The 20,522-nt window shown below is 44.3% G+C and overlaps 1 long non-coding RNA gene across 1 annotated transcript in view; it reads left to right on the top strand.

Annotated features, from left to right (window-relative positions):
* The window catches only part of LOC132016032 (uncharacterized), an 86,177-nt gene that overhangs the window by 51,326 nt on the left and 14,329 nt on the right, over positions 1-20,522 (top strand). Inside the window, exon 3 of the long non-coding RNA XR_009403865.1 lies at positions 20,129-20,245. This is a non-coding gene — a long non-coding RNA (uncharacterized LOC132016032). The remainder of the gene's footprint in view (positions 1-20,128; positions 20,246-20,522) is intronic.

The raw sequence follows: 20,522 nt of genomic DNA, 5'->3' as shown, positions 1-20,522 counted from the left end.
CTAGACTCTCCACCAAACAGGGAGCCCAACAAGGGGCTCGATCCCAGGATGCTGAGATCATGACAGAGCCTAAGGCAGACGGCTTAACTGAGTGAGCCACCCAGGCACCCCCGCATCAGGGTTTTAAAAGGTTGCTAGAAGGGTGCCTGGATGGCTTAGTTGGCTAAGTGTCTGCCTTCAGCTCAGGTCATGATCTCAGGGTCCTGGGATCGACCCCCGAGTCGGGCTCCCTGCTCAGTGGGGAGTCTGCTTCTCCCTCTCCCTCTGACCCTCCACTTGTGCTTTCTCTATCTTGCTCTCTCTCTCTCTCTCAAATCAACAAATAAAAATCATTTAAAAAAATAAGAAAAGTTGTGCGAATGTTTCTAATTTGCAAAGTTTCAGAACCTAACTATATCATAAGAAGGGAAGTCTTAAATATTAGTAATGGTTTGGGGACCAGCTGCACCTTATCCCACTAGCCCTTGTGTATTATTGCAACCAGCCACCACCTTGACAGGACTCTGTGAAGGATTGGACTTCCAGCAGGTGGGACACTTACAGATCAGAGAGGATCAAGGCGTGGGCTGTACCCCACATCCCCAGCTCCTGGCCCTACCTCCTACTCCAACCACTGCTGCCTCGGCCAGTTTCCTGTGGAATTTGATGGGCCTTGTGCAGACACACTTGAGCCTATGCAGTGAACCTCTCACTCTTGGCCTGGGGTTTTGCTGATGCCGAGGTATGGGACACCCACCTATATGAAGTCACCCTGGGCTTGTTCATGCACAGCCCAGAAGAGTGGGTAAGTTAATGACAGCTCCCCATGTTATCTCCTCGGTAGACAGTTTGGAGGTGCCTTTCCTTAGCTCTCCGGGAGGTCCTGGCAGGACGGACACCCACTGCCCTTAGCCATGGCTGGCTCAGTCTCACATTTGTATACTGTTTCTCCCACCTTCTCCATTCCCTTTTCCTGTCTTGCCCTCTTGCTCCAGGAATCACATCCAAAAATCAACCACTTACAAATTCCAAAAGGTCTATTTTGCAGAGAACCAAGGCAGAGATAATCTTTAGTGAAAACAAAATGACTCAAAATTGAGAACGTCATGGGGAGTCTGGATGTCTGATTTGGGGGTGAGATTCTCGTCTGTCCTTTGTGCTCTCACGCCCTCTCCTCCTCTTCTTTTCTGGGGAAGGCCAAAGAGCTAGTCCAGCCCCAGCTTGCTTTTTTGACCCATCTGTCCCAGCTCTACAACTTTCTTCTGCTAACTCTGTCCTCGCATTTCCATTTGAGGGTCATAGCCTCAGCCTCATGAGCCCCTGGGCTGAAGCCCCTGGGAACTGGGCTGCTTACACCACTTTTCTGCTCCACCTAAACAAATTCGCCCCTTGTCCGGCTGCTGTTGCTGCTGCCCTTGCAACCAGCTCTCCTTCCCTCCTCCAGCAAGTGCGTACCTCCCTTCACAGTTAGCCAAATGCTCTGCCTCACCTTCTGGCCGGTACACCTGCCTTCCGAGAGCCCCACCCGCACGGCCGCACCGCGTGCCTTTCCTCCTGAGCATCACTGTTGATGACGTCATCAGCAACTTTCACAAGGGCTGCTCAGGATCTCATTCCTTGGGCAGCAATGCAGGGAGGCAAATAGGGAAAGAATCAATGAAGAAGTAGTCTCTAAGGGTTGTTTGACTTCTTCAAGATTATATTCATTTATTCATTTGGTAGATATTTATTGAGTGCCTAATAGGTGCTCTGCGTTGTTCTAGGTGCTGGGTATAGATGGCCATGAGTAAGACTTGCCTACATACAGCTTAGCTTCCGAGTAGCACATTAGCGCTCAACTTTGACCTAACTACTACATCTCTCTTATCTTCTGAAATAGTTCTTTTCTCACTATATTCTTCTTTTTACTCAACCTGTTTCCTGAATGGTGGGCATAACCCTCATGCTACACATCTCACAGCTCAACTTTCTCATGAGTCTCTGGCTTAAGATTGAAGTTGATCTTTGAGTCAGGAATCCCCCCACCCCCTCGCCAGCTGGGGTTCCTCTCCTTCTCTGTTGAGGGAACTCTTGGCCACCTGAATGGTCTTCAGTTGTAAACCACTCCGGGACATTGGACCTAGCTTCTCTTGTCTTCGCTGGGATCACACCACGTGGAGGGCAGGAGATGGCACTCAGTGCAGGTTCTCCTCTGGGTTGTCACCCGGAACTACAGCCCTTGTCCACTGATCATTCTCTTAATGCTTTTGCAAACATGGCCACGTTTTCTGACCCATAACTTAACATTTATTACAACAACAACAACAACTGTTCCTTACATAACAGCCCACGATTGTTTGTTGAGGTAAAATTAGTGAACGCGACCGCGGATCTCTGTGCTGCGTGCGCAGGCGCCGTTTGGCTTCGTAGGTGAGCAAGGGCATTCAGAGAGAGGTCAAGTGATGTACAGATTTTCTGATTTCCCCTCATCCCACGGGCAAAGGTCATGGAAAATGACTGCCTTTTTGGGTCGGGGTGCGCTGTCCTCTGAATTTTGCCATTGTGGTTTTTGAAGGTAAAGGCATTTGTACTGTTGTCGCAAGTACGCTGTGAAGGTCCACACAGGAGTCGTGCGTTTCCATAACGTTGGCTTCATTCGATCCTACAGCAAGGTTAATATCATTGTAAAGCAGGGTCGGGATTCCAAACTCAATGACATTTCACCATGCCTTTAGCTTGGCCTAGTATACATCACACAAAGCAAAGCACAGTACAGAGTCACAACACAAGCAAGATACAATAAAGGGTAAGAAGTCAAGGAACCAAACATGAGGTCAGGATTTGAGGGCAGGGCTGCGATGAGGCCACAGTCTGGTCTGGGTCAGCCCTAAGCACAGGCTGCTTTTTATGCAGACTGTCTGTTGTGTTCAGAGATCTATCTGGCAGAGACTTTGGGGGCTGTTGCCTTTTCAATATGGTGTGGCGTGAACAGATCAGCCTCTGGGGAGTCTGACAGTGGCTGCCAAAGTCCTCCCTTTTTAAAGACGCTTAATCAGTCTTGACTCTTTGCAGGCCTCCTCTGGTTCTGCTGGGTATCAGTTCTGGGTATCATCAGCCTGTGCTGGTTTGGGCAGTATGTGGTCTTAGGTGCAATGCCCCTGACTGCTTATGTCACTGCTTGACATGAGTGACTCCATCTTGCTCTCTACAACCACAGTCTCCAGGAAGAAAGCTTTCCAACTTTTCTGTTTTCAAGCATAAGTTTGGGAAAAGGCATCTTCGTTTCTTTCTTTTTTTCTTAAGATTTAATTAATTTATTTGAGAGAGAGAGAGAGAGAGAATGATCAGGGAAGGAGCAGAAGAAGAAAGACAAGAAGGCTCCTTGCTGAGCTGGGAGCCAGTTCAATCCCAGGACCGAGGTCAGGACCTGAGCTGAAGTCAGGTGATTAACTGACTAAGTCACCCAGGCATCTCCATTTCTTTATGGAGAACTGTTTCCTCACCAGCTAACCTGTCTTTACAAGATCTCCTGCGGGCTTCTCCTTCCCTATCTCCGTGGCTCATATTTCTGACTACCTACAATGATTAGAGGGGTATAAGATCACCTCCATTTGGGAGATTTATTTCTTGAAAATTTACCTCTAGAGATCAATTATTTTGGAGTGTTACCTTTTTTGACATCTACAATGTAAATAATTTCTGGAAAGAGACATAGGGGAAGAAAAATAATTATTCTTCCACTTTTCTAGGTTTTGGGGTGAAAACCAAATTTAATGACATAGGTATGTGATGGGATCCCCAGAGATATGAGACTCAGGGAAGTAGCCAAAGTAGGAAGGTTTCATACCTTTTAGAAAAACAATAAATATGTGAAGAATTGATAAGACAAAAACATTTGGACTAGGGCTGGTAAAATGGCGAAGAAGTAACAAGGTTTGTTTATACAGTATTCTTGGCCCTAAATTCCTTATCTCTGGTGATAAGGGTGCCTTTTACCCTCCTGGTATGTGGGAGACTTGTTTCCTGCTTTCAGGGGCATAGAGAGGGTCAGAATGTCCTTGTACCAGCTGTTTCTTGAGTCCTTTAATTCAAAATAATCAATACGTCGGAGCGGCATATTTGAGGGTAACATATTTGAACCCTTACAGAGGTAATGCATTACTTTCTTTGCCCAGTAGGGAGTTTGTTACATCAATTTCCTCTATCTGAAAGAACTGGGCAGAATGAGGTCTGAATATTTACCTTTTGGAGAGGAGGCAGAAAGCCTTGAAAGACATGCAGGAGAGGCATTGGAAGGTGATAGGAGAGTTCCCGAAATGAATAAAGAGTTGGGTGGATGTCATGAAGGGTGAGGCTGGGAGAGAAGGAGAGGTCTCTTTGAGGGCTCCTTTCCATCCTAAAGGCTCTGATGACTTCCTCTGTGGACTTCTGGTCATAGTGCTGCTTCCAGAAGTGAGCCCCCCACCTACTGCTCAGGGTAAGCAATGTCTCTCAGCCTTTCCCCCCACCCTGGTTTGGGTCAGACCTCAGAAGCTCATCTGGATTTGTAGATAGGCTATAATGACAATCTGGTGTAGGCATGACCAATTTTCCTTTGGTTTTCTTCAAAAGCAATGAAAAAGAGCACCACAAAGGCTAGAAACGAGGTTAAGTTTGCCGGAGTGTGGAACAGCTCCCCATTTTCCCCATTGTCTCCCTTGGTCTTCCAGAGATCTTTCTAGAGTTCGGTGATCTGGCTGGCCTGCAAAGATGCCTTTTATGCTTCAAATCAGAAAAGATTTACACTAGCATACAAGACAATAATTTTACTGTGCAGGAAACTCCATATCTCAGACCTTCTGTCTGAGTTCACAGCCTTGGAAGTCTTGTTGCATCAGCCCTGGGACAAAACTCCCCTTACCCTTGTTTATGCTTCTGGGCTGAGTTTTCCACTTATGTCCACCAGGGATTATGGCGGCTACGCATGCTCGATCTTTCAGGGCTGGACACACTTCTGTGACCAGTGGGAACTTAGTGGGCCAGAGAAGAGAAGAGTAGCTATTGGCTTTTCTACGGCAGGGAAGCTTCTAATACATCACATGAAAGATAGGGGTCCAGGCATTGTTTCCTTTAAAATATACAGTATTAGTATTTCAGTGGGAAATGACAAACAAACCTACAATATAGATTGGCTTATGAAGCTTCAACTCGTTTCCAGTTGCTGTGATGCGTGCCGATGGTAGTAAGGATGTCTGTAGTCTCTAATTTCATCGTATCCTGATTTCAAATGCTTGAATTTGCAAAGCTTAAGGAATATGGACTGCTTTTGAAATTGTGATTTTTATAGCTGTTTTGTTTTTCTTATTGATAAACTTTAAAAAATACTTTTAGCAATCTAAGAAATTATCTTCTGTGCTTGGAGGGTAAGGATATGATGACAGTTTTTCTTCTTTATAACTTCTCCTATCTTTTTGGAACAGGTTGTGATTGTGGGAGGATTCTTCTGATACTATTGCTTTGGCTGTGTGCAGTATTTTGCAACTTAAAAGTGAAAGTTTTCTCTGTCATTATTGAACATGCATCCTTGTTGAGCGAGCATGCCATGGTAGTTCTATAGATTTAAATGAGTTCTTTAAAATCTGTTGTTTCAGTTCAGTGGCTCTCAGATTTTAGCATATATTAACATCACCTGGGATAATTTCTAAAATGCACACATTGCGTGTTATTCTCAGAGCTTATAACTGAGATGTCTGGGTTAGCGTCCAAGGTTCTGCATTTTTTTTCTATTGGTTCACATCTATTTTATGTTTTTAAAAATTTTAATTCTATCATAATTAACAGTGTTGTATTACTTTCAGATGCACAATAGAGTGATTCAACAATTCTATACATTACTCAGTGCTCACCATAATAAGCGTGCTCTTTAATTCCCATCGTGCATTTCACCCACCCCCCACCCCTATTTGTTCTCTATATTTAAGAGTCTGTTTTTCGGTTTGTCTCTTTTTTTCTTTGTTCTTTTTTGTTGTTGTTGTTTCTTAAATTCCACATTTGAGTGGAATCATATGGTATTTGTCTTTCTCTGACTGACTGACGGCACTTAACATACATAGTACCCTTTGGATCCATCCATGTTGTAAATAACAAGATTTCATTCATCTTTATGGCCAAGTACTATCCCATTGTATATATGTATATGTATGGATATATATATCCATTCTTTATCCATTCATCTATCGATGGACACTTGCACTGCTTCCATATCTTGGCTATTGTAAATAATGCTGCTATAAACATTGGGGTGCATATATCCCTTCAAATTAGTGTTTCCATATTATTTGAGTCAATACCCAGAAGTGAAATCATATGGTAATTCTGTTTTTACCTTTTTGAGGAGCCTCCATACTGTGGCTGCACCAGTTTGCATTCCTACCAACAGTGCACAAGGCTCCTTTTTCTCCACATCCTTACTAACACTTGGAACTTGCAGGTGTGAGGTGATATCTCATTGTGATTTTGATTTGCATTTCCTTGATGATGAATGATGATGAGCATCTTTTCATATGTCTGTTTGGCCATCTGGATGTCTTCTTTGGAGAAATGTCTATGTCTTCTGCCCATTTTTAAAATTGTATGATTTGGTTTTTGGTGTTGAGTTGTATATGATCTTTATATATATTGGGTACTAACTTTTTACCGGATATATCATTTATAAATATCTCTTCCCATTCAGTAGCTTGTCTTTTAGTATTGTTGGTTGTTTCCCTTACTGAGCAGAAGCTTTTTATTCTAATGTAGTCCCAGTAGTTTATTTTTGCTTTTGTTTCCCTTGCCTCAGGGGATATATCTAGAAAGATTGTGACAGCAAATGTCAGAGAAGTTACTGCCTGTGATCTCTCTCTTGTAGGATTTTTTTAGGTTTCAGGTCTCCCATTGAGGTTCTTAATGCATTTTTAGTTTATTTTTGTGTCTGGTGTAAGAAAGTGGTCCAGTTTCATTCTTTGGCATGTTGCTGTCCAGTTTTCCCAACACCACTTGTTGAAGAGACTGTCATTTTCCCATTGTGTATTCTTGCCTCCTTTGTCAAAGATTAGTTAACCAAATAATTGTGGGTTTATTTCTGGGATCTCTATTCCGTTCTCTTGATCTTTGTGTCTATTTTTGTGCCAGTACCATACTGTTTTGATTGCTTACAGCTTTGCAGTATAGCTTGAAATCTGGGATGGTGGTACCTCCAACTTTGTTCTTCTTTTTCAAGACTGCTTTGGCTATTTGGGGTCTTTTTTCATTTTGTATACATTTTAAGATTGTTTGTTCTGGTTCTGTTAAAAAAAATGCTATTGGTATTTTGGTTAGGGATTACATTGAACCTGTATGTTCCTTTGGGTAGTATGGGACTTTTAACAATATTTGTACTTCCAATCCATGAACATGGACTATCTTTGCATTTGTGTCATCTTCAATTTCTTTCATCAGTGTTTTATAGTTTTCAGAGCACAGGTCTTCTCCCTCAAGGATCTGAATTTTAAGCTGTGGACTGAAAACCACATTCTGAGGGTAAATCATTGTCTACGAGCAGGTTCTTCAGCCTCAGCACTGTTGTTATTTTGGCTGGATGAGTATTTGCTGTGGGGCTGTTCTCTGTATTGTAGGATGTTTAGCAGCATCCCTAGTGCCATCCTTCCCACGAGATGACAGTAGCATTCCCACTCTCCTCTCCATGACGACAACCAAAAATGTCTCTGGACATTGCCAAGTGTCCCCTGGAGTGGTGAATTTGTGAGCCACTGCCAGAGAAATTTTGTTCCTCCTAATTCAGACATCCTAGTAACTCATTCTTGTGAATGATGGGTTTATTTGTGGGACTCTGGTTTTCTTAGGACTCTATGATAAAAGAAGTCTTTTGTCATGTAGGACTCAAACTAAGGGCCCATGAACATTTCTAGCCCTCAGGCAATTTTCATTTGACCAAAAAAGATTTTTTTTTAAAGATTTTATTTATTTATTTGACAGAGAGAGATCACAAGTAGGCAGAGAGGCAGGCAGAGAGAGAGAGGAGGAAGCAGGCTCCCTGCTGAGCAGAGAGCCCGATGTGGGACTCGATCCCAGGACCCTGAGATCATGACCTGAGCCGAAGGCAGCGGCCCAACCCACTGAGCCACCCAGGTGCCCCAGATTTTTTTAATTATTAAAGTTAGCTGCTAACACATGAAATTGGAATACACTAGTTTCTAAAGGTGCTTGACAGTTCAGAAGGTTTGACCCTATTAGCTCATATTCCTATGAGGTAAGAACGAGCTTACCCGATTAGGGGAACAGCTGTAACAGAGATCTGGTTGTGCTCTCCAGCTGCTCAAGGCCACAGTTGGCAGATCTCGCAGTTCTTATCTGGCTCCTTGAGGCACTAGATTTGCAATTCTTGGTTTAATGCTCCACAACCACTAGATGAAAATGGAGTATTCCATATGGAATCATTCTGCTAGAGTTGGCAACTTTGATGCCAACACTTAAATATATTCAAAGATTAAGGAGATTGTAAGGCAATGGACCAAATGTTTTAATCTCCTGTGATTAATATGTCTTCTCATTTTGTAATATATTTATGTGGAGTTTTAGGTATTTGCCCTTTATAAAGGAGAAAATTTCAAAAATGTGGGTCCTAGGCACTCAGACCCTTCACCAGATTATCACATTCCACAAATATTTGTTGTTGTCGACTAGTGCCACTCTGCATTGTCTGTTAAGAATTCTCTGTTTCCTGGGATGCCTGGGTGACTCAGTCGGTTAAGCATCTACCTTCAGCTCAGGTCATGATGGGATCAAGCCCCACATTGTACACCCTGCTCCGCGGGGAGCCTGCTTCTCCCTCTCCCTCTGCCTGCTGCTCTCCTTGCTTGTGCTCGCTCACTCTCACTTTCACGCTGTCTGACAAATAAATAAATAAATAAATAAATAAAATAAGATAGAATAAAATAAAAAAGAATTCTCTGTTTCTCAAGTGCTGATTCTTGATGAGCAAATGGAACATTTCCAGGAAACAGAAAAATAAAGGAGAAATGAGTGTGTGATGAGCTCCTATCCAAATTACTCTCACCCCATCTGAACCTATGTCATTATGGGCATAACAATTTCATATGGGGTGGCTAGAAACTGGGTCTATGACTGATCTCAAAGAAAGGTAGAGGGAGATATCATGGGGGTGGGCTGGATTTGTGAGCATATGGCTGTGCAGTCACCCAAGGTCCTATGTGTAGAAGGGCTGCTCTATTGTTGCCATCTTGAAATTCCTCTTCTTCCTCCTTTTTTTTTTTTTTTTAATTCACTGTAACTCTATGGTAGTAATAAAAGACTGGAAACGTTAGCAGGAACTGACTGAATAAGCCACACAGTGGAGGACACTGAGGCTGCAAAAGGAAAAAGAATATCTCAACATAGTACTGGGAAGAGATCACCAGGGTGGGTTGTTCTATGAATAATGCAAGGTGGGTGTGTAAAATGGGCAATGTTTACCAGTTTATTATAAGAGTTTAACTGAGGAATATTCAGATGGAAGAGATGCATAGGGCAAGGTATGTGGGAAGGAGCTGCCATGCTCTCTGGGTGTGCCACTCTCTCTGAATCGCCATGTGTTCACCAACCCGGAAGCTCTTGAAATTCTTAATAACTTTTGACCAAGAGGCCCTGCAATTTCATTTTGCACTAAGCTCCACCAGTTATGTAGATAATCTGTCTGAAGGAGCTTTTAAGCTCATTTTATTTTATGTTATTTTATTTGATTATTGTGGGAGGTGGGAATGTTCAAGAACATCAAGTTTAGCAATTTCATTATTGTAAAGAGAAACAGTGTCCTTTTCCCTTAAAGAGATTAGAATGCATTTATTCAGGAAACTAACACCCTCTCAAAGCCAGCTGTGTGGGAACCATGAGGAGGCAAAGAAACACAGATGATGGTGAAGGCAGTATTATGGAGATGTGGAGCCAGGTGGGGATGGGTCCTAATGAAATTAGACAAACCATATAATTTCATCAAACCTTAGTTTCTTTATCTATAAAATGAGGATAATAGCTCTGACCTTGAGAAATTGTAAGGATTAAATGAGATCGTGTTGTGTCTCTTACATTGATTGGCACTTAGTAAGCCCTCAATATATGGCAGTTATGTGACTATGGGTCTTTGCCTTCAAGAAGTCTAGATTTTAAAAGAGGAGATAGACATGTATCAAATCACAGTGGTAGAACATGGGTAGTACCAGTCACCTTGGGCTGTCATGACAAAACACCATCAACTGGGTAGCTTAAACAACATAAATTTGTTTTCTCACAGTTCCAGAGAGTTCTGTAAGGTAAGGCCATACCAATATGGCCAGGTTCTGGTGAGCTCAGTCTTCCTTTCAGAAAGCTGCCTTTTAGCTGTGTCCCACATGGTAGAGAGAACTCTGGTGTATAAGGACACTAGTTCTCTTCATCAGCCCTCTACCAGTATGACTTTTTTTAATCTTAGTTACCTCTCTAAAGGCCCTATCTCCAAATATAGTCACATGGATGGTTAGGGCCACCAACGTGCATTTGGGGGACACAATCCAGGCCCTAACACGTGGTATAAGTACAACTAGGACATAAATGAGAGTGTCTGACTCTACTGGTGGGGAGAGGTCAGAGAAGATTTCATGGAGGAGGTGAGTCCTGCAATGCATCTACAATATTTAATCAAAACAGTATGTGTTTGAAATAACAAATCAAAGAGCATAGAGATGTTTATAGTAAAAAACAGTAGTCTCTCCACCTCTCTCCAGCCTCAGGAGTCAATGCTACGGAATGAATATTTATGTCCCCCCCCACCCCATATGTTGAAACCCTAATCTCCATTGTGATGGTGTCAGGAGGTGGGGTCTTTAGGGAGGTAATGAGATCATAAGGGTGGGCTCTTGTGATGGGATTAGTGCCCTTATAAGATGAAGAGACACAAAAGAACTCTCTCTCTCTCTTCTCACCTTCCATCCCTTTCTCCCTTGCTCTTTCCCTCCCTCTCTCCACCATGAGGATATAAAAAGAACAGGGTCCCCTGCAAACAGGAAGAACACCTCATCTAGGTTCTGGACCTCCCCGTGCCTTGATCTTGCCTCTCCCAGCCTCCAGAACTGTGAGAAATAAATTTCTGTTGTTTAAGCTCCTCCGTGTACAAGAATCTGTTTTAGCGGCTCAAACTGGCTAAGACAGTCAACGTTTGGATGTCTAGCTTGTATTTTTTTCCCCCACTGGTTTCCTTTGTAACTGAAGGTGATATACCTGTACCTCTGTGTCTTGTGTGTCACCAACTCTTAGCATTTTTCTATTGCTTCCCAGCTTAATGAAATATCTTGGTGCCCCGTTCTTTCTTCTGGCTCTCTCCCTCCTGCTGTGGCCCTCCTTCTGTCAACTATCCTTTTACATTATCATGATTACCAATTTGCATTCTGTTCTGCTACCACAGTCAAGTCTTCCTTGCGAGCCAAAAAAGCAGTTTTTGTGTTAGTCGGCCCGTGCGAACGCTGGCCCAACTTATGTGCCGGAAATACTTTCAGTTCTGTACTGGGCCAAATGACAGAAACTCAGGATCAGTAGGAGGATTTCTTTTCCTCAAAGTCAAATGGATTTTCTTTTCTTACAATTTATAAAAATTTCTGCAAACCATTATGCATTTGAGTTTGCTGTATATTTAGATATCTTTTTCTTGTGGAGTTTTATTTTTAAGTTTCTAAATGTCCCCCCACCCCTTAAAGCACTCACGTTTGGCTGATCCTTTCCATTATACGATCTATGCCATCATACCATCTGTTTCGTCAGTCCGGGCTGCTGGAACAGCACACGATAGGTGGGATGGCTTAAATAACAGAAGCATATTTCCCACAGTGCTGGAGCCTGGATGTCCAAGATCAGGGTGCCAGTATGGTTGGGTTCTGGTGAGGACCCTGTCCCAGTTGCAGACTGCACCTTCTTGTTGTGTCTTCACATGGTGGAGAGCAGAGAGGAGGAAGCAAACTCTTGTGACTCTCATAAAGGCACCAACCTTATTTGTGAGGGCTTCACCCTCACAATTTTATCTACTCCTAATTACCTCCCAAAGGCTCCAACTCCTAATACCATCACATTGGGGAATGGGATTTCAACATACGAATTTTCAGGCAGACACAAACATTTGGTCCATCTACCACCTCTTTCATCAAGCTCCCCTTTCTAACAGAGACCACCCTCCCAAAGACTTTGCTCTGTTCCAGAGAGATCCATCCTTCTGCTTCTTTAAGAATGGGTTATTTGGGAGGCACCTAGGGTAGCTCAGTTGCTTAAGCATTGACTCTTGGTTTCAACTCAGGTCATGATCTCAGGGTTGTGAGACTCAGCCCTGCATTGGGCTCTGCACTCAGTGTGGGATCTGCATAAGATTCTCTCTCTCCCTCTGCCCCTCTATGCCCCTATGCACACACACTCTCTCAAATAATAAATAAATAAATATTTTTTAAAAAGTAAAAAAAAAGTAAAAAAAAAAAAGACTTATTTTCTAGTCCTGCGTGGCAGCCACCACTCTGAAATACTGGAACTTTCCTTCACTGCTGCTTTCTCTGGCATCTACTGCTTCCTGAACACCGTATCTTCCTCTTTCTCAGTTCCCTCCCAATATTGCTAAGAGATCAAGTAATTCCCTAACAATGGTGTTAAAGGGAGATACGAAATGTCTCAAAATAGCTCAGTTTTGTCAGTGCCTTTGATAGTTTGGTTGGGTATAGTATTTAAGTGTATCTGGAATAGGGTAATTTTCAACTGGTTTTGCACAGCCTTGTCTTGATCAGAGGAAAATGTTTTCTGTTCACTTCACCAAAACCCCACAAAATGTCTCAGGCATACCACATTAGACAGTGGATAGTCCACTTGTGTTAATGTGTGTCCCAGCCCAACTGGACACTCAGCGGGCAATGATCAGCCATTAGACTAGAAGGGCGGAGCTCTTCACCAGAGACTGCAACTGGTGTGGACAGCTCAGCACCAAATCAGTTTCCAGGCAACCAGCTGACACCTGTGACAAGAGGCTTTCCCCATCCTACCAACTGCCCCTCTTAAATCTGCAGTATTCTTCATTCCTTTGTGAGGTGGTCCCTCTGACTTTTTCTTCCCTTCTCCAGTTAATATTTTCCCTAGTCTTCGGTGTGGAAAAGCTCTGCAAGCATGCTGATATATCTTTCTGTCTGATCCTTTGTCTAAAGGCTTTTTCCTTTTAATTTTATACTCTTTGTTGTTGCTTCCAAAGTGGGTGACTCATGACTCTCTTGAGTAGGACTGAGTGGTAGAAGGAAAGGCCCTAGGGGTTCAAGTAAGTAAAGGGGGAAAGAAACACACAGGAAACATACAGATGAATCCTTCAAGATATCATCTTACCGCAATAGGTCAAAAATTATTTTCTCTTTGACATTTGAAAGCATGAGGCCATTGTTTTCTTCTTTTTAGATTTTATTTATTTATTTGACAGAGAGAGAGAGAGACCCAGTGAGAGAGGGAACACAAACAGGGGAGTGGAAGAGGAAGAAACAGGCTTCCTGTGGAGTGGGGAGCCCAATGTGGGACTCGATCCCAGACCCTGGGATCATGACCCGATCTAAAGGCAGTTGCTTAACCAACTGAGCCATCCAGGTGCCCCTAGGCCGTTGTTTTCCAGCACCCACTGTTACTAATGAGAAATCAGATGCTAGTCTGGCTTGTTTTTTTGTGGCAGGCTTGGTTTTCTTTCTGGAAGATTTAAGATATTCACTTTAGGTTTGGTGTTCTAAGAGTTCATAGTAATGTGTTTAGGAACAGATATTTTTAAATTCTTGAACTGAGGGTTTAATAGCTCCTTTCAGCTTGTGGATTCGTGACCTCTTGGCTTTAAAAGCTTTTCATTATTTCTTTGCTAAGTTTTCTCTTCTGCATGATCTCTGTTTTCTCTTGAAATTTGATTTGTTGCATGCTGGGCTTGCTAAATTAGCCTTGTCTCATCTTTTTTTTTTTTAATTGTGGTAAAATACATGAAACATAAAATTGTCTCTTGAGATTTCAGTTTTTCTGTATCTCTATGTCTTTTTGTTCTAAGGTCTGAGAGAGTTTCTTAACTTTTCCATTCTTTTATTACATTTTTTATATCAGCAGCTGATAACTTCTAGGGGTTCTTTCTGTTCTCGGTTTTCTCCTTATTTATAGTACCTTAACCTTGACTTATGAATAGCTAATCACGCTGAGGCTTTTCATTGCTTTGTTTCCCGAATTATTTCTGTTTTTCCAGTTATTTATCTTGGTCTCTCTCGTTGCTGGTTTTCTTCCTATGCCTGGCAATCCTAAATTGTCTTTTCATATGTAAGAGGGAAAGACTGAGTAGCTAGTATAGCTTTCTTCTACTGTGTTTATATATATATAACTTGGGTAGTTCCAGTGGTTCGGCTTAAAAAAGAAATAAAATGCTGGTATATCCAAATGATAAAAATTTCCCAGTCTCTGCCTTTTACCTTGCTTTTTCCTTCACTCCCACACAGAAGTTTAGTAATGGTTCAGAAAATACCTATTAATTAATTTCTTTTTAACATCATTTATAGGAATCCTGAAACCAATGCAGCATCAATGTGTTTCTAGATGGCAAAGTTTAAGATTCTAGGATGTTCATGTTTTGTGGCCTACAGTTGGTAAATTCTCCTTTTGCTCCTCTGGGATGGCTCTCCTTAATTCCTAGGCTTTAACTTTGGTAGGTCCTGTGGCATATCATGTCTTCTCTTTCTCTGGTTTTCTCCGGAGCTGGAGAAGAGGTCCTACCAGCTGTGCAGAGGTCTGTGGGGTCATGTACTCACTCATCAGCCCGCAACAGCACAGCTCTCAATACAGAGAACGGATCAGGCTCACCAACCCCAAATCTTTTCAGTAGAATCTTTTTTTTTTTTTTTTTAAAGATTTTATTTATTTACTTGACAGACGGAGATCACAAGTAGGCAGAGAGGCAGGCAGAGAGAGAGAGAGGGGAAAGCAGGCTTCCTGCTGAGCAGAGAGCCTGATGCGGGGCTCAATCCCAGGACCTTGGGATCATGACCCAAGCCAAAGGCAGAGGCTTTAACCCACTGAGCCACTAAGGCACCCCTTTTCAGTAGAATCTTAAGACACTTTTGTTCTCATTCAGGTTGGATCCCCAACTTTCTGGAGTCGACACCAGCCCAGGCTGGAATTCTTCATGCCTTTAGATTGCTGCAGTGTCCCACCAACACCCCCCAGAGGAGGCAAGGGCCACTCCGGGGTCTGCTGCCTCTTTAAGGTGAATGCTGAATGCTGTGTTCACGTTTTCCATGCAGAAACCCTAATGGTGCCCCTGCAGCCACAACTAATGGGCTCTGCTCCACAATGTGAGACCCACATGCTTAAGTAAAGGACCAAAGGGCAGGGGAAGGTAGAGCCTGGACCCCTCCAATAGGTTCCGAACCATCCCTTGATGTCCCTACCCCACCCATGTCTTCAGAATCTATGGATTGAGCAGCACTGTTTGTCTGTCTGTCTTTCACTTTCCATCTGTTGCCCTGACCTAATGCTTCATTTTTGAGTGGTAGCTTCATTCCAGGCTAACGCTTTCAGAAGAACTTGAGTCCCAAGCTCCTTTCCCCCAGTCAGCTCAAAAGAGCAAATGGCCCCTAGGGGTTATAGAAAGTGTTTTCTGCCCTTTTCTTTTACTTACCAGAATTTACCTGAATGTGAATAAATTATGTGCAAAATCGCTTCTATTATGCAATAGATGTTCAGTCCAATAAGTTAAAACAAAAATTAATAGAACAAATTGAACTTAAAAAATTTTTTACTGGGCCTCCTCAGAAGGGCCCCAGGGGATCTTTGTCCCCATCTGCACTCCCTCTGCTTTATCCTACCCACCCCCAATGACCCCATCTGCCCCCAGCCCTTTCCGTTTAATACACACATTCACCAGGGCACCTGGGTGGCTCAGTCAGTTAAGCATCTGACTCTTGATTTCAGCTCAGGTCATGAGATCAAGCCCCGAGTTGAGCTCCACAATGGGCATGAAGCCTGCTTGAGATTCTCCCTCTCCCTTTGCCCCTCCCCACCCATGCCCAATTGTGTGCTCTCTCTCTCTCTAAAACAAAATAAAACAAAACACCCCACAAGCATTAACCAAATGGGTAACTGTTGGATAGATGGTGACCAGGGGAGAAGGCAAAGCAGCGAAATAAGGAAGGGAGTGTCCCTAAAGCAACCATTGATGGCCCTACAACAGCATTTAGAGGTGGCTCAGTCCTGTTCACTGTCTGAACCAAATTCATGCTGAGGAAGATGCTTCTCAAATGCAAGCTCGAGTCCCTTGCAACTCAGAAGAACTAGAACGTTGTACTCAGAAATGTTGCCGACCTATCTGGAGCTCCAGTGAGGTTGCCCTCAAGAGACTGAACTATAGTAGTTGGCACAGAGTTCAGCCGCGACGTCAGCGTGACTTCAAAGCCATTTGAAAGACGATCGCCCCCCAAGCCTGCAAGAGGGTAGCTGAATGGACATTAATCAGAGCTAAAGAAATCACGTGAACATCAGGAGGTTGAAGTGTAGAAAACTGAGTCACCAGGGGGCAAATGCTGGGTTCTTGCGAGCGTTGTCCAGGGGAAAGATACCCGCCCCTTCTATTGGCGGGGCGGGTCCTATCATGTCCGTGGAAGCATCGGGCTCTCTTAGCCTGGTGCCATTAAGCACTGGATTTATCTGAACGGCTCTTCTCTGACTTCCTGCTCTTCAGGCAATCTCTGATTATTATCTGACTTCCTCTACCGTGCTGCCTACGGAAATGGATCTGCTACCAGGACTTTGAGCATTCCATTACATATAGTGGTTTAAAAAAAATTTTTTTTTTCTGATTAGAAATGAACAAAATGGCATTCTGACCACTGTATTCCTTGGCTTCCCCTGCAGGTTGGCAACTGGGGGAGAAAGGACTGGTTATGTAATTTACGAGTTCCTGATCCTGGGAGGTATTTCTCATTGCAAGTGAAAAAGCTGGCCTTCCAGTTTTGGGGGCTTAGGGGCTGCGAGTCTGTCCCTGAGGAGGTTCACATACTCAGGGAGCACTTGGGTTTCTGAGCATGGAAGGGGGAAGGCCCTCCTGACTTTGGAATGTGGAAAGTTCCCCTTGGTAAAGGACACAGCCACCGAGCCTTGTTTCCTATGTGATAAGCACATATGCTTCTAGCTGCAGTGATTTTTACCATTTTTAGGCAAAGATAGAATGCTTGATTCATAATGTAGGATACAGTGCTTACCGGGCACGGCCCAGTCAACACTAACATTTAGGCTCCTGGAACAAAAATGCAGCGTTGTCTCCCTCATAGGCATCCTTTGAAAAGCTCTCCACAAAATAAACAACGTTTTGAAATTTCAACCTAATTAAGATCCCGGTGTGGATGCATTTATCAGGCCCATGAACTAAGGAGGGGAGGGAGGAAGGCAAACGAATGATCGCAGCCCCACACAGCCCCTCCCGTTCCCCTCCAAGCAAGAGGCAAGATGAGACGGGCGCCAAGAGATGAGAAGAATTTCCATCCTGTTTGGATTACGCAGAGATGCTTTTAGAGGACGCTTAGTAAGAAAACAGAAGCGGTAGAAAATGCACAATTGCCTATTTGCTTCTGCTTTGGATACCCATTTATAGACCCTCAGAGCCACGTCCCAAGAAGGCAGGATTTCCAGGCTGAAGCGAGCAGAGGCAGGGACTTTGAAAATGGACCGGCGGGGATCCTGTGTAGTGATAATGGCTGCGGTTTCCATGGTGATCACAAGCACAGCTCAGATTCACCTGCACACCCTGTCTCTCTGCTCCTTTTGTTCGGAGCAAACTACCATCACACAGCGAAAGATCGCACTGTTAGCAAGGCAAAGGCATTTTCCTGAACTGGATGCCAGCAGTCTGGGCTCTAGGTACAGAGCTTTTGTTCCGTAATGAATCTGCCACTTCCCAGGCGCCTTGTTGTTAGCGTAATAAGGAGGGAGCTGGAGAAAAAAATATGGGTCTAAAAATGCTTGGATCTCACCTGGGCCAAATTTGTCTGAGAAAGAGACTGAGTCTTGAATTCTCAAATCTAGTGAGTCCCAGACCCTAGTAGGTCCCAGACTCCATAAAACTCTGCAAAATGCAAATCCAGGTCCCGCCCCGGGGAAGTGGATTTAGTAGGTCTGAGAGAGGGTCCAGGACCGGAATTTTTAAGTTACCCCAGCTGACTGAGATGCAGATGGTCCGCAGACCACAGACCACACTGTTCTGGATATTTGAGGACAGTCTCCCCTTCATGGAGGATCAAGATTTTAAAGAGAAATGTTGACTTTCAGGGGATTTCCTCCACAAGGAATCCACATGTGGCTTCTAGTCAGGTGGCAGAGGGGCTGTAGAATAGGCCTGGGCTTTAAAAGGCTTGCTTTGGGGGCTCGGTTTATTATAATCCCACAGCAGGGCCCCCTCAGAATGGCGTCCAGCTCCTGCCTGCTGTGACATCTGGAGAGAAGACGAGGAACCGCTCTCCTGCAGCACCTGGAGGGGCTTCCAAGAACAGGCAGGGGGAGCGGTTACCTGCAAGTTCAGAGATCAGGTTGGAATCACCTTCTGCCTTTCTCATAAGGGTCAGTGTGGGCTTCAGCTTCAGGAAGGGGGAAGTAGGTGTCCCTTTGATTTCCTGTTCTTGCCGACACAAGGTCCCCACCCCTTGGAGACGTCCCATGACACCCTCTTCCGTCAACCAGTTTTTCCAGCTTCTAGGTTTTAGATGTTTTACCTTAGTCTCTCCCTGCCCCCTTTTCTCTTCCATTTCTGGGTTGCTCTAGATGCTTCTTTTAACCATATTCTGTTTGCTAAATAGATACAGAATTCCCCCCAAACACCTGCTTCCAACGGCCTTGGAGAAGAGCTTGGTGCACCCCAGAAAGCTTCCCACAGAGCCAGCACTTAAGGTAGAGACCAGAGTCACACACGGGGCTCAAGTTGAAATTCAGAACATGCTAAGTACAATTTGTAGGAGGCTGCTCCCCCCGCCCCAACCCCAGAGTCCCCTGGTGCAGAAATACCTTCAATGTCATGTGCAAAGCCCCACGGGTGGTACTTATGCTTTTATTCAAATGCAGTTTCTCCTTGAAGGAGAACAAAGTAAGATCTGAATAAAAGTCCTATTTTTGGAAAGGAGAAGTAAGTGATGCACCGGGAGCTGTTCGCAATGTGAAAACTCTCTCCTAAGGCCTCATCCTCGTCGACTTCATTTTCCTTACAGGAGGTGGCTCATGAGAAGCCCCAGCCACGCAGGGGAGGTGACCACTGTGTTGCTGACACTCTGTGGCTTTTCCCGTTTTCACAGAATGAGAAGAAAAGGACAAGTTTCCAACGGGACGATAATTAGAAATAAAGTAACATATAGGCAATTGTCGACAATAGCTTTTTTTTCTTTTTTTTAAGAATCTCTACTCACTGTTGCAAGCTAGAAGCTCCCTTGCACCGGCCACAGGGCTGGCTTTATAAACAAGTCACAGTTTGGGTCTGAGCACAGAAAGCTAGGATATTATCCTTGTTGATGGAACTACAGGAGTTCTTTTACGAAGAAAGTAGCAGGGAAAGGAATCCGTAAAAATGCAGTGGTTAAGTCTGTAAGCTTCGGAACCAGGTTGCCCGAATGCTAATCCCCGCTCCCCACGCATGTGACAGGCTCCTCGTCTGTCACATGGGAAGGGTGAGCGCTAGGTCACATGCTTACGGTGAGACTGAGACTGGGAGCATCTGGTAAGCCTTCAGTGGAGGGCTGTAAGGACAAGTTGGCCATTCTAAATGTGGAGAAAAGGCTGCTGCCTCTGTTATCACTCCATGGACTAGCCTGGAATTCTCTAGAAGATCAAGGAAACGTGATCACCCTTTGGACTGGAAGAGTTGGCTCTCGGGCCGCCATCTTGTGTCCACAGGGTGAATGCTGCTTAGCCACCATGAATCCCTTCATCAAGCAAGCGAGAGACAGCATGCTTGGAATTGGCTCTAGCCGTTCCTGTTTCCGGCTGACCCCCTTCCCCTTTCCTCCACACCAAGGTTCCGTCATCAGAACCTCTTCAGCAGGTCTTGTGCCTGGCCCTCTTGATATGGAGAACTCCTTGATGCGTCCTGTCCCCTCACTTCGTCTCGTTCTCCCTTCCTCAGACATCCACGGCATGCCTGTCGTGCGTGCTAAGTGCTAGTGATATGGCAGTGAAGGAGACAGACCTGATTCCTGTCCGGGTGGAGCTTATGTTCTAGAAGGAGAACGTCTGCAACCAGGTAAAGGACAAAATAATAATTCATGTTATAACAGGTGCTTCAAAGTAAAGAAAGAAGGGGCCGAAGGAAAACAGTGCAACGTAGTCAGGGTGCTGGGGGGGGGGGGGGGCACCTGGGTGGCTCAGTGGTTAAGCATCTGCCTTTGATTCAAGTCATGGATTGTTCCAACATCCTGGGATCAAGCCCTGCATTGGGCTCCCTGCTCAGCAGGAAGCTTGTGTCTCCCTCTTCCTCTCCCCCTGCTTGTGTTCCTTCTCTGACGGTCTCTCTACCAAAT

Source organism: Mustela nigripes, chromosome 4, assembly GCF_022355385.1.
Source record: "Mustela nigripes isolate SB6536 chromosome 4, MUSNIG.SB6536, whole genome shotgun sequence".
Taxonomy (NCBI): Eukaryota; Metazoa; Chordata; class Mammalia; order Carnivora; family Mustelidae; genus Mustela; species Mustela nigripes.
This window is presented reverse-complemented; position numbering and strand designations above follow the sequence as displayed.